The sequence below is a fragment of the Panthera uncia genome (genome assembly GCF_023721935.1).
Source record: "Panthera uncia isolate 11264 chromosome A1 unlocalized genomic scaffold, Puncia_PCG_1.0 HiC_scaffold_17, whole genome shotgun sequence".
Lineage (NCBI taxonomy): Eukaryota > Metazoa > Chordata > Mammalia > Carnivora > Felidae > Panthera > Panthera uncia.
Window position 1 is genome coordinate 105367336 of NW_026057577.1, and position 13615 is coordinate 105380950.

At 41.1% G+C, this 13615-nt stretch overlaps 1 protein-coding gene across 2 annotated transcripts in view; it reads right to left on the reverse strand.

The window, feature by feature from the left end:
- Window positions 1-13615, reverse strand: part of SGCD (sarcoglycan delta) — a 559487-nt gene that overhangs the window by 283654 nt on the left and 262218 nt on the right. The window lies entirely within an intron of this gene.

Consider the following 13615-nt stretch of genomic DNA (forward strand, 5'->3'; position numbering starts at 1 on the left):
AGAGAGGCAGGTAATCAAGCAGGATACTTGAAATCTGAAAGACAGCTGCCATGATAATGTAAGGTTATGGCGCCGTGGCAGGCACAAAGACTCCCTAGTTGTCATGGGACCCAGGGTTGCCTACTTAGAGGAAAGAAGATTCAAACAAACACTTAGAGATGAATTGAATTTCACCAGCTCAAGGTGAGGATGAAAGGCATTTTGGACAGAAAAGAGGCTGAGACAAACATTGGGAGCCCTGTGTCTCCTTTTCAACACAGAGAGAAGTCTCCAAAAGCCTAAATTAATAGTGTTTACCCCTGCAAACTCCTCTTCAGAAGTATCTGTAGGGTTAGTAAATGGGTAGAGGAATGGATAAAGTAACTTTAGTGGCTAACAACTCATGGATGTTAGCATACTTGGACTCTGGTGATGTATGCTGGGAACCGGATACAGAATTGTAAAGGAATGTGTATATCTCTACATCACTTGCCAGAGATATTCTAGAGTACACACAGAAAATAATTTTAGTACTTGATGTAGCAGGAGCTTATATCTCAATAGCCCTTGTTACTTCCAGCACTGTTACACATACCATCCTATGCCAACATAAACAGTCTAAATTGTATTTGTCCATCAGGCAGATTTTCCATTTTCCTCACAATTACATGTATGGCTAGATCACAGTCTTGTGCGATAATTGTCTCTCTGTAAAAATGTCACAGGATGTCTTTAGCCTAGTGACAAAAGGGGGTAATACCTTCTGCAATATTTAATTCACAAGTTACACTCCGTTGACTACATAGTCTTGTATCAAAGGCACAAATTAAAGTGTGCTAAGCTGTGTGATCTTGAACAAGTGGTACGGCCTCTCTGGGCCTCATTTTTCTTCAGGAAAATAGAATGGCATGGCTTAGATAACTCCTAAGAACTGTTTCTATTTCTACAGTCCTTGAATCAAAGTAAAAGAACATTTCCACAGGAATTAATTAATCCCCAGGGGATAAAATGAGATAAGTATTTGCTTTTATTCTACATTGCTCTGCAGATGATCTCTCCTTTACAATAATCAGATCTGAAAAGAAAAGGCCACGTGACATGCCCAAGTGTAACCAGACTGTTTTCTAAGAGATACAGTAAATTGAGGAATGATTTTTGCGAAGCCCAGATGACTGGCTTGGCAGCTATAATTTTACCTTCTCAATGACTGAGCCAATTTTCTCCTCCAGCTCTCTTACACACCTTTAATGAATACATGTTTCTTTGATTAAATTAACATTTTTGTCTAGCTAATTAGCCTGAAAAACCTATGCTGAACTGATCTGGTCGCAACTTCATTACTGCTCATCGGTGCATGTTTGTGACCAATCACTGTCAGCTCAATCGCCTAATGATTAGGGGAACATTAAGTTTGGCTAATTTGGCTTTCTGTGGCCATCATCACGTTCCCAGTGATGAGCCAATCCCCACCCTGAATCGACCCTGCTTGACAGTGACAGATGTTTTAATCACAGGGTTTCATTCATTAATGTCCATCAGCATTGCTAGCCAGGTTTGCAGCAAATACCTTGATTTGAAACCAAAACTAATTAAATACTATCTTCGTAATTACCTTATATAGTTACCCTTCCCTAAGTGGGCCAATATGATAAGAGCTGAAAAGTAAAGCCCTAAATACGACTGGAGAGGGAGGGAGTCCCTGCATGGCGAACTGCACTTCCTGTCTGCATGTTTAATAAATGGTATGAGTGTATGGGGAGCCATCCCTCCCGCTAAACACAACGTTCAGAAACGCATTTCTCACTTTGGTCTGTTACAAACCAGCCACGCTGCGGAACACATTGCTTTCTTCTACCTATGATGTTTTAAAAAGATTATTTTGTGCATACAACACACTGAGAAGATGCCACTAAATCTTCATTACCAATGTAATCACCGTTCTTGAGTACTGGCCACTTGGAGAGCCACCACACTGCCTTTCCAAGTGGTGCTGATGGTGTTGGCTCCACCTGCAGCTGCAAGGTGGCATATGGCTGGGTCCCAGCCAATGAGGATCCAGCGTTTCCTAGTAGAAATGATTTACGGCCAGGCGTGTTACCCAGTGAGGTCAATCCCAGGCAATGATCCTTAATTCTGGGAATCTCAGTTTGAGCTATGTAAGAAGCTGTCACTGTCTTTCCTGAGACATGTGACACTCAGAGACATCAAGGTCTATGAGTGCTATAGCCACCCTGCAAACACAACCAGAGGCACTTTCGAGAAAGGGGCTTACATGAAGGCAAATAGAGCCTAAAGCTGGCCAGGGAGGAATCAACTTGTGTTGACATCATTTTGGCTCTTTTATCCAAGCTCCCCACATTGACAGACATACTCCGAATTCTCAGTTTTACGCCCTTGATAAAAGACCTTTTGCCAAAAGACACATGCAACCAAAGAGGCAATACTTGGCATAGTCCCTTTTTAACTACTCAACATACATTTACATCTGATACCTTACGTGGCCTCCAGAATGACACTGGGCAGTTGATAGGGCAGGAACTGTTAGCTTCATTTTGGAAACAAGAGGACTAAGGCACAAAGAGACCAGAGCTCACTAACATCCAAGCCAGTGCTAAATTTGGTCCACCAACTTGGTCCATTATTTTCCTGCTTAGTTCATGGTGTCTTGTTCCCCTCACCTGAATCACTCTGACCACCACTGGTATGGCGCTTGGGGATGACAACAGAGCTCAGATTCTGGCGTCTGCCTGATTCAAATTGTGGCTCCGCCATTTACCAGTCAGGTGACACTTAGCGAGTTCAACATATATAAGCATTGGTGTCTGTATCTACAATGGGAATAAAGCACATAGCATGCTCAGCACAGAGTGAATAGTTCTTTCTCGACCAGAGAAAATGGCAGAAAAGAGGTAACTTTAATGTTTTAAACTGATTGTCACATAGGAATTAGCCCAGCTTTGTATTCACCATAACAAAAATTTTAGGTTTTGCTCTCTGTGGTTCAAAATAGCCATCACCTACCCAGTTTAAGAGAAACGCCCCTTGCTCAGGACTGTAGCGATAGCCACATCCTATACTTATGTCAAGTTAATTATATAAGGTTTTTCTCAGGAGCTTCTTCCAAAAACAAGAAAATAACAGGTCAAGCTATTTTCAGGGGGTGGGGGGCGAAATCTGTCAAATCCTCTGTGTCTAATTACTGGAACAAACCTAAATTAATGACAGAGAGTATGCCAATCTGTGATCTAAAAAATAAATTGCTTTCCAGGAAGCTTGAGGTACATTTCGGCTCTTTCTGTTTTTAGCTCTGTGACCTGGAGCAGGTTACTTCTCTAAGCCTCAGTTGCCTTATTTTATTTTTTAATGTTTATTAACATTAAACACCTGTGTGTGCATACAGAGTAGGGGCAGGGAGAAAGGGGGACAGAGAGAATCCACAGAAGGCTCCATGTTCTGCAAGAAGCCTGACTTGGGGCTCGATCTCAGAATTTCAAGATCACGACCTGAGCCTACATCAAGAGTCAGTCACTTATATGTGGAATTTAAGATACAAAACAAGTGAACCTAAAGGAAGCGAAGAAAAACTAATATAAAAACAGGGAGGGAGACAAACCATAAGAGACTCTTAAATACAGAGAACAAACTGAGGGTTGCTGGAGGGGAATTGGGTGGATGGGATGGACTAAATGGGAAAGGGGCATTAAGGAGGACACTCGTTGGGATGAGCACCGGGTGTTACATGTAAGTGATGAATCACTAAATTCTATTCCTGAAATCGTTATTACACTATATGTTAACTCAGATGTAAATTTAAAAAATAATTGTAAAAGAAGAAAAATGACTGAAAACTTACAAAAAAAAAAAAGTCAGATGCTCAACCGACTGAACCACCCAGGCGCCCCATCAGTCACCTTATTTTAACAAGAGATAGTTTCATTTTCTTTCCTGCCAATGCATGCACGGAATGACAATGAAAACAAATATGCAGAAAAGACTTAACATAGCAGGCTTGACTGCTGTCATTTAGAAGCCCTGCTGATAAAGTTGGCTCTTGGCTGGTGTCTGGGAACTTATACTTGGGGAGCGTTCCCACCATTCCCAGAACTGGTAAGAATGTGTCACTATTTCCAAACTGTTTGTACAGGCAATACGGTTTATGCTAAATATCTTTCTTTCTGGAATTTTGATATATCCCCCATACAGGCTGCCTATGTGCCCACACCCCCCCCCCCCCTAAAAGCCCTGCTCATTAAGTCTCTAATGAGCTTTCCCTGAGTGGGAACATATTAGATAGGTGTGGTCAGAGCTGGTGGCCGGGAGAAGCAAATGCATTTGGTGGGCCATCCGTGAGAGAACTCTGGGTGTTGGCATCTGGTTTCCTCTGGCCTTTGTCCCATGCACCTTTTCCTTTGCTGATTTCATGGGCTTAGTTCGCTTTTGCCGAGGAACACCATAGTGTCACTATATGCTGAGTCTTCCCAGAGAATTAACAAACCTGACTTGTTGGTGGTCTCGGGAGCTCTCAATACATTAAACATCTATCGTAACATCCAGCATATAAAAACATACAACAAATAGATGTGCTTAGCATGGTCATCCTCTTGATATATTGATTTTTTAATTTATTTTTTGCTCTGAATGAAACTGAAGGCAATAGAGGTATCGATGTAGCAAGACTGGAAACCTGAAATGCTCTCCTAGTTCAGCTTCTGTCTGACAGGAATGTGTGAACAGTATATATCCAAATAAATTCTCACATGGCTCTTAAAGGTTTATAAATGAGGATATTCATGATGATGCTATTTGTGGAGAGCTGGAGGCCATTGGGTTCTTAGTACTGGGAGAATGCGAAGGTAAGATGTGTTGATCCCTGACCATCATGTAAGTGTAAAGGAGTTCAGGAACAAGCAGCCACAGGCTGGGTGAAGAGGAGGAAAAAAACTGATTAGAGCACAATATCCCTTACATGAATTAAAGATATCTGCATATAAAACAATATTTATTGGGGTGCCTGGGTGGCTCAGTCAGTTAAGTGTCTGAATTTCGCTCAGGTCATCATCTCACGGTTTGTGAGTTCGAGCCCCACCTCGGGCTCTGTGCTGACAGCTCAGAGCCTGGAACCTGCTTCAGATTCTATGTCTTCCTCTCTCTCTGCCCCTCCTATGCTCATGCTGTTTCTGTCTCTCAATAATAAATCAACTTAAAAAAAAAACAATATTTTGTAAGAACACTTAAACAAGACATTCAATAACTATATCAGAATGATTGTCAATAGTAGGGAAGAGGGAGAGAAGTGGGGTGTGGTAATGAAAGGAAGTAAATTCATACAAACTGATAATAAGACAACCTTGCACAGATCCATAATGAAAACGTGCCATTTATAGAAGAGTATGATTAACACAGCCTCCTGCACCTGGGATCCAAGATACATCTATTTCTCACATTATATGGACAATGATGACGCTGACAATAATCTTACTAGATAACATTAATTAAGCATGATATACCAGGTACACACTTTTTAATATTACCTTATTCAATCCTCTCTGCAATTCTACTGCGTATGTATTGTTAACACGCCCACCTTATAGATGAGGAAGCTAAGGCTCAGAGCAGAAAAGCAACTTTGCAAGGCTACAAGCTCTGAAAGCAGCTCAGAGGCTTTCAGAATCAAAACCTGAACAGCAGCTTGGCACACGACCATTAAGTGAATTCAAGGATGCTGAGGTTTAGCTTGGACCTCCGGGGCTGATGGTTTTGGTACCGTTCTTGAGATGCTCTCCTCCCTCTTTTTTCCTTTCCCTTTAACATCTAAACACACACACACACACACACACACACACACACACACCCCACAGGCTAAGCCATACTCCAGAAAGAGAAACAAAATCCTCACAATCTAAATTGTGACATTCAAGAAAGAAAGGATATAAGATACTAGACATACCTTCACCTCCAAGGTACCTGGGAATCCAGAAGACCTGTACCCTTTGCCTGTTTCAACTGTTTCTAAAGACCCTTGTGAAATGGAGGCTTACATACTTTTCTTAAGACCAATCCTGTATCATGAGTTTGGTGTCTGTGTAAATCAATCAGTTTGTGAGTAAACACTGCTGGCCTTTTAGTATTCACAACGTGGGGATTTCTTGGTCTCACCTTGCACACAATTTCCTGTAACCCTAGCAACCTACAGAAGGATGTGTTAGTCTCACTTGACATCACGGGTTCTCAACCAGAACAAGGGGAGAATTTGCCCCACAGGAACATGTGGCAGTGTCTCAACCAATTTTGGTTACCACAATCAGGTACGAGACTGTGTTACTGGGCAACTCGTGGGGTAGAGGTGAGGGATGCTAACACGCTATAACGCCCAGGACAAGTCCCTAAAACAAAGAATCACCCAGCCCGAAATATCAATAATGCTGCTGACATACTCTGCTTTATTATAAGGAAATTGAAGAAATTATAGCCTATGGTATTCATGAACTTGGAGAATTGGGAACACATCAAGTTATCTTGCTTATGAATATCAAGGGTGTAAAGCTGCATATACATTTTCAGTGATTCCCTTTCTATTTCAAGTGTTGATTCCTTTAAAAGGCTGCTGTGATGCTGCTGTCATCAATTATACGTGAATGGAAGGCCAGAAAAGCAAAAAAGGATCACTTTGACAGCTGCCTTTTGGAAAACAGGCTTCACTCTGATGTCTGAGAAACAGGAACCAAAGGAAGAAGAAAAAGATTGACAGAAATGGATGGCTCAAATCCCACATTTGGGGAGCAAACTGTGGTATTGTTTTGGACACTTTGCTTCTGCCTTACACAGCCTGATTTTTATTTTTACTTAGGTTCCTACTCACTGCAAACAGTTCCCCCAAGCGAGCAGTTCTAAGTCCTTGAAAAGCAATTGGAATGGGAAAAAGAGGCCCAGTGATAAGATCAAGATATGAACTATCAACCCTGGCTTCTGGGTGATAAGTTTAACTTTCTGACCTTCATGGGAAACCACATTAGTAAAGTGCTGATAAAACACTTCGAGCTGGTGGGCGGAAGGTGTATGTTTCCAAAAGCACTTTGTGGACTCACTGGCTTAGCATCATACCAGGCTTACTTATCTCTGTAATTTGCAGAGGGCACACGCTGTCATTGCACATTTATCCCAAGTGCTAGTCCTGGGAAAGCTTCACTCACTGGGTTTTAGGGTTTATCCTTAAACCAGGGCCAGTCCGAAAACTTTCCAAAGGCAGTGCTGAGTAAGGGAAGGAATCCCCCAGGTTTCTGCAAGTAGCACCTATGATTTCATAATGGGCCTTTTCAGGACACCGCTGAGAGCTTCAAGTGCTACCAAAGACTCTCATTTATGTAAAGACCATGTTAGCAATTCAAACTCTATGGCTGTTGAGATGTGCCCCGTCTGCCCCTGTTGTCACCCATTCTTCCCCTCTCAAGTTACTTCCCCTCTCAAGTTACTTCCCCTTCATACTACACCTCCGCGTCTCCACTTCAAAGGCAATTGTACAAGTGGGAAGATGATGTTATTGGACTAAAAGTACATGTGTGGCCGAATGTCTTGTCACAGGGGCAGTCCTATGGATCTGTGTTTGTAAAATTCATCAGCTGTTGTGAAGAAAGCTGTCAGCAGTTTTAGAATAAAGCAAAGATAACTCAATTGTTCGTAATGCCAAACACCAACACCAACATAACGAACGGGCAGGGAAAACGTGTTACTTTAACAACAAGTAACAGAGTTGCTTCAACAAGACACAGGTCTCCAAGTGATACAATGCTCAGTAGACAGTTATGGGTTGGCAGGTAAGGCCTCAGACATCAGGACTGAAGGAGGGCGGGGGGTGCTTAGCAATATGGTGGAAGGCAGGCTCTGTGGAGAAATGGAGTCAGTTGGGAATTTCTGGTGGGGCTACAGCCAAAGAACTTTTCACACACACAAATTTAAACTTTCAATGATTTATGATGTAAGCCACCTCTATCATCCTAAATCACACCTAACAAATGCTTGACCAGTAGTCTCATGTTGGTGGAATTACGGGCACTGAGAGTTTGAAATGTGTTGGGTGTACAAAACAGGGATGGTAGGAGCTGAAAAATGTGAAGATCCATCACCTGAACTAATATAGCAAAAGCAAGAATTCAAACCCAGAAGTGGAAAAAATAAAGACATCTCTCCTTCTCCCAGGAATTGCTGAGGCTACCTGGAGGGGTGCTGAATTACTCAGTGGGCACATAACAGTAGGATTACATTTATTTAATGTATATCTCAAAGGGCAGTCTGCTCTAGCAGACATCTGGGACCTAAAACCAATGTGATTTACACTAGGCCTTTTTAGAATATAAGCTTCATAAGGGCAAAGATATGACCTGATTTTTGTTGTTTTGTCTTGTCACCTAAGTGCCCAATGATTTACGCAGTACCTCACACGTAGCTGGGACTCAGTAAATACTTGTGTATGGATGAAAAGTTCCTTCATCTAATAGAAGTACCCTGAATTTACAGAGATAGAAGCCAATGCTAATATGAGATCAGAAATTCATTCAAGGTCATAGAGTTTGTAGATTCAGGGTCAGGATGCAGACGCAAGGTGTCAAAGGGTTGCTCTTTCCACCACACCACAAAACATTCTAGTTCTGCAACCTAACTATTATGATGCTTTCATTTGCCCATCTAGTAGAAAATGCTTGAAGACGCTATGCCATCTAGGCTGCGTTATTACCCCAGTATTGATAATAGTTTAGGGGGCATGAGAGAAATTTGGACATTTCCGTTCTATACCCCTCCATGTACTTTCATTGTGCCTTTCTTTCTGTAAGTTTTCTGTCAAGTGTCCCATTGGGACCATTTTGTGTTTTTTGTTTTGTTTTGTTTTTAAAGGTTTTGCTGAACTAAGCATTTGATTTAGGGGAAATAGCAGGTTTCAAAGAAAGATATCAGGAAACTTAAACATAACAGATGCTTGTTTGCAGACACCTGCTTGAGAGGAATTGAGAGCCCCAACCTAGACCCTGAAAGCCATAAATGTCAGTTGACTGGAATTGAATCATAACCACTTTGAAGCATGGTTCACCAACAGATAGCCATTTTAGAATCATAACATCCAAAATGGCTCTTCATCTTGTCAACACTACTGAAGAATAACATAATTCTTACAGTGGGAAGGAGCTTTCATTTCTAAGAGATAGCAACTGTACCTTGCAGCTCATTGTCTTGGCAATTACACAGCATAGAATCTCTTTTAAAAAAACCACCATGGAAATACCATGTTGGTCTCTTATCTCAGCAAAAAACCTGAACACCATTGCCCAGCAGGTTGAGAAGAGGCAGCGTAAGTTTCTTTGTAAGGTAGGAATTGAAATTAGAATCTGGCCTCAGTTGAGATGGAGTTTTACGTAAATCTTATAGAAATGATCAGGCAAAGAAGTTCACAGCCCTGTGAAATTCACATAGATTAGTTATGTGAGTTATTTGGAATATTATAGAACATTTTTCCAATATTCTCTAAAGTCCTAATTGTCTGGGCTTAGTAAAAACGACCCAAGAACAAATTTCATTTGGTATTTCTGTCATGCTTCACATATATATTATGTGCTTCCCCTTTGAAATAGCTTCCCTTGCATTTATAATATACTAAACATTTTCATATGTAAACTCACATGGCAGGAATTTCTTGGACATTTTATATCTGACTCTGTTCAAACCATAACGATAGGTCCATCGGTAATCTGGACTCAAACTGAAGTATGATGTAAATAACACTTAGAAGACTTGAGCGTCGTGAAGAAAAAAAAAATGGTGAGGTTGAGGGCCAAGTCTGAGTAGATATTTTAGCAAATTATTTACTGTGGGAGGATGCTGAGAAAGGTAAAGCAAGATACACTAGGACCAGTGTTTGGGAAGGGAGAGACTGAGGTGGGGAAAGGGGACAAAACCATGTCATCAGAGTCTTACCATCTCAGCAGAACTAAACATTCTGATATCTGCTGGTATGCAGTCACCCCTGGCAAGGATAAAGAAAAAAAGACTACTGTATTAGTATACAAGTTTATTCTCCATGCTTAGTGCACACTTAGAGACATATGTACTAACCCTGGTAACTATCAGTTATGGAAATGGGAAGACCATTCTGCTGTGTAACCATGGAAATGGGCTTAGGTCTTAGTCCAGAAAGATGTTTTTAAAATGTTTCAGTAAAAGATCAAGAACACCGGTCATGACAGCCTTCTGTTTTTTCTTGTCCTTTTGTGAAATCAATACATGATACAAATGACAGTTACGAATCCCTATCTCCCCTTGCTTCTTGAGGGCCAGCCTGTTGCTGACCCATAACCATCCTGTCATTACTGCTTGCCGACTAGGACAACTTTATCACATTCTTTAAGTGATCCACAAACATCAGCCAGACTCCATTCTGAGTGGCAGTATTCCTGTTTCGTAAAAAGTATAAATCTGATCCTAAAAAAAAAAAAAAGAAAGAAAGTGATGGAGGTGCAAGTGCCATGGACTAAATAAAGATGCATATGCTATTTCACCAACAGGACATCCGTTCTTAAACTTCAACTCCCTATTGTGGCTACGTTCCCGGCAATGGGTGATGGCCATGGGTTGTACAGCAAAAGGTAGGATACTAAGAATTCTCTAGAGAGACATGATCTGAGACCATAACTTTGTTACCAACAAACTCCCATTCTTTTGGTTAAGATCTCTTGCTGCTTAAGGGACAGGTAATTGTGATTGTTACTTTTATTTTAATCAAGCCCACAAGTGAAAAAGTGAACCCATGTGATCAAATACCGTTTCATTTTTTTGGTGGCAAGATCATGAATGACAAGTGTGTCTGGATTCTACGGGTGGTTGGAAAAATAACCTAAAGAATGCACTGATATATGTCCCTTAATAATAGTAAGCTAACAAAGTAAGTTAATAAAGTTTATTTTCATTCTGAGGCAGCCAAGTTGCTATGTATCTCTAGAACCACAATGGGAACCGAATGCTGAAATCAACATGTATAAAAGGAGAGAAGTCAACACTAGATTTCAGTCTGAATGGGAATATAATGGGAAAATAAATGGTAATGCCAAACGTACACTAGTCTCTAGCAGCACACCAGAGGCCCCTAGGGAGAGCTGAAACATGAACTTGAAATGAACTTACCTCAGCACAAAATGTTTTCAGCTGTAGAAGCTCTTAGGTCAGAAACTGTAGCAGATATTAGTTTTTGTTTTGTTCTTTGGATATCCTGCATCTAACAACTTTCTATTTTGAGGTCTCCCCCATTTATATGCGGAGATGGGGCCTATGTTCCCTGGTGGAAGATATAGGGGCCAAGATCTTCCCTTTTTGGTCCCATGCGGAGGAGTCGTGAGTGCATGATCAAAGATAACTGGAAACATCCTTCCTAGCACTGTGACATTCTATACAGTCCCTTTAAGATGAAGGATAGTTTGAATTCACTCAGAGTGATTGTGGTGGAGACTGTGCCCTCCAGCAGCAGGGATGGGTGCCCAGTAAATGATTCTGGGGGTACTTCCCACCCAGTGGCTGTTGGGATTCACACCCCTAGTCACCAAAAAAAGCCCTGTCCTCCTCACTGATTCTGTGAGCCTCCAACATCCTTTTGATTAAGATCAGAGTCAATTTACATTTTGTGCAACCACAAATATCCTAATCTATGTTGACTTATCCCATAAGATTGGAGTTAATTTTCATATAAGCTTTCATTTGAAATACAATCCCATGTATCACCATACTAAGCACTCTGACGGTTGTCACAAGGCCTCTAGGATCATATCGATAGTGAATTATCAGAATGACCTATGGAAAAGCTCTTCAACTTTTTGAACCTCAATTTTTCCACCTGAATATCTGGGTGTGAGTTTTGTGTGGGTGATTTTTGAGATCTGTGAGTCTGCGATCTTGTTGATCGTCATTACTGCCTTGTATGTTAACAAATCAATGGACAGATGTCATCCAAACCCAGTCTTGAATGTTTCCATCTACTTCACGCTTCTCATGGTGCAGAAGAGTGGAAGTACTTCTGATATTTGTGGACCAACCATGACAAATGCTGAGGGCAAGAAATCATACTGTTAAATTGACAACTGAGCTCCAGACCAGCAATGGTTCAATTTCTGAGTGTACATTGCCATGAATGCAATTGTGACTTCCCCAAACTCATATGCTGAAGGCTTATCCCCCCAAATACATGACTGTATTGGAGACTGGACATTTAAGGAGGTGAGGACAGTTAAATGAGGTCATAGCTGTGAAGCTCTGACCCTACAGAACTGGTGCCTTTATAAAATTAAAAAAAAAAAAAAAAAGAGCAAGAAAAACCAGAGTTCTCTGTTCCTCCCCTGTCATGTGAGGACACAGAAGGAAGGCTGCTGTCTCCAAGTTGGGAAGAGGGGCCTCACCAGAAACCAAACTCTGCTGGACCTTGACCTTGGACTTACAAGCCTCCAGAACTGTGAGAAAACAAATTTTTATTAAGTCATTCAGTCAGTGGTATTTTGTTACAGCAACCCAAGCTGACTGAGACAACACCTAAGACATTCTCTGAAAATCACTTGTAAATATTAAGCAAACTTCCCAAAATTCATTTGCTTTCTCCATTTCCCTGTGAGGCATTCTTATCATCATCATCCCAAAGCATTTATAGAGCATTTTGCATTTAGAGGTGCTCACAATCATTTATTAATCAGTAGAGAGGTATGCTACTGCCTTATTGCTTAGGATCTTGTCTCTGAACATGAAACTGGGATGGAAATAAACATGTGATGTTTGGAACAAAGATAAACACAGAGAAATTGAGGATTTTACTTGGGGGAATGAGATGAAGTAATTCAATCGAAACATTTGAAGCATCACTGCATTATCACAATGTGCAATGTACAATGTGTTGTGGAAATAGTTTTCTCAGTTTTCCCCCCTAAAATGAATTTTTTAAAAAACATTGTTCTCCTATGCCCTTTCTTCTACTTCCTGCCACTACAAAATGATTTTTTTAAGCAAAAAAAATCTAAGAATAAGATACAGAATTGAAACTGCATTTGACTTAGAGCCAAAATTGTGCCTTCTTCAAACTCACTAATGACACAGGGAGGAAAAATAAATAAATCAGGTGCCATTTCTCACTCATTTCAATGACTAAAAATTTAAAAGGACACAAAGCCCTTGCTGGTAAAGTTTTGATGGTCATTAGTGTACCCTAAGACTGCTGATAGTGTTGCAAATTTCCATAAAGGTTTGGAAAGCAACTTGACAATATGGATTCCCAGGATCTGCCTGAGACTGGGAACTTCCCGTAAATGATTTCTTTATAAGACAAACAGGGCAAAGGAGACCAGAGACATGAAGTAGTTTGCCCGAGATGACACACAGGTTGACTCCTGTACTCCCAAATACGTTAACATAGGACATGTCATACTGTGGGGCGTTTGTTAAGTGTTTGTGAACAAACAAACAAATTTAGATGTTAAAGTACTTTATCCCCCTCCTAGAAATTTCTCCAGGATAGTTAAAAGGAGGAAAAACAGGGGCGCCTGGGTGGCGCAGTCGGTTAAGCGTCCGACTTCAGCCAGGTCACGATCTCGCGGTCTGTGAGTTCGAGCCCCGCGTCGGGCTC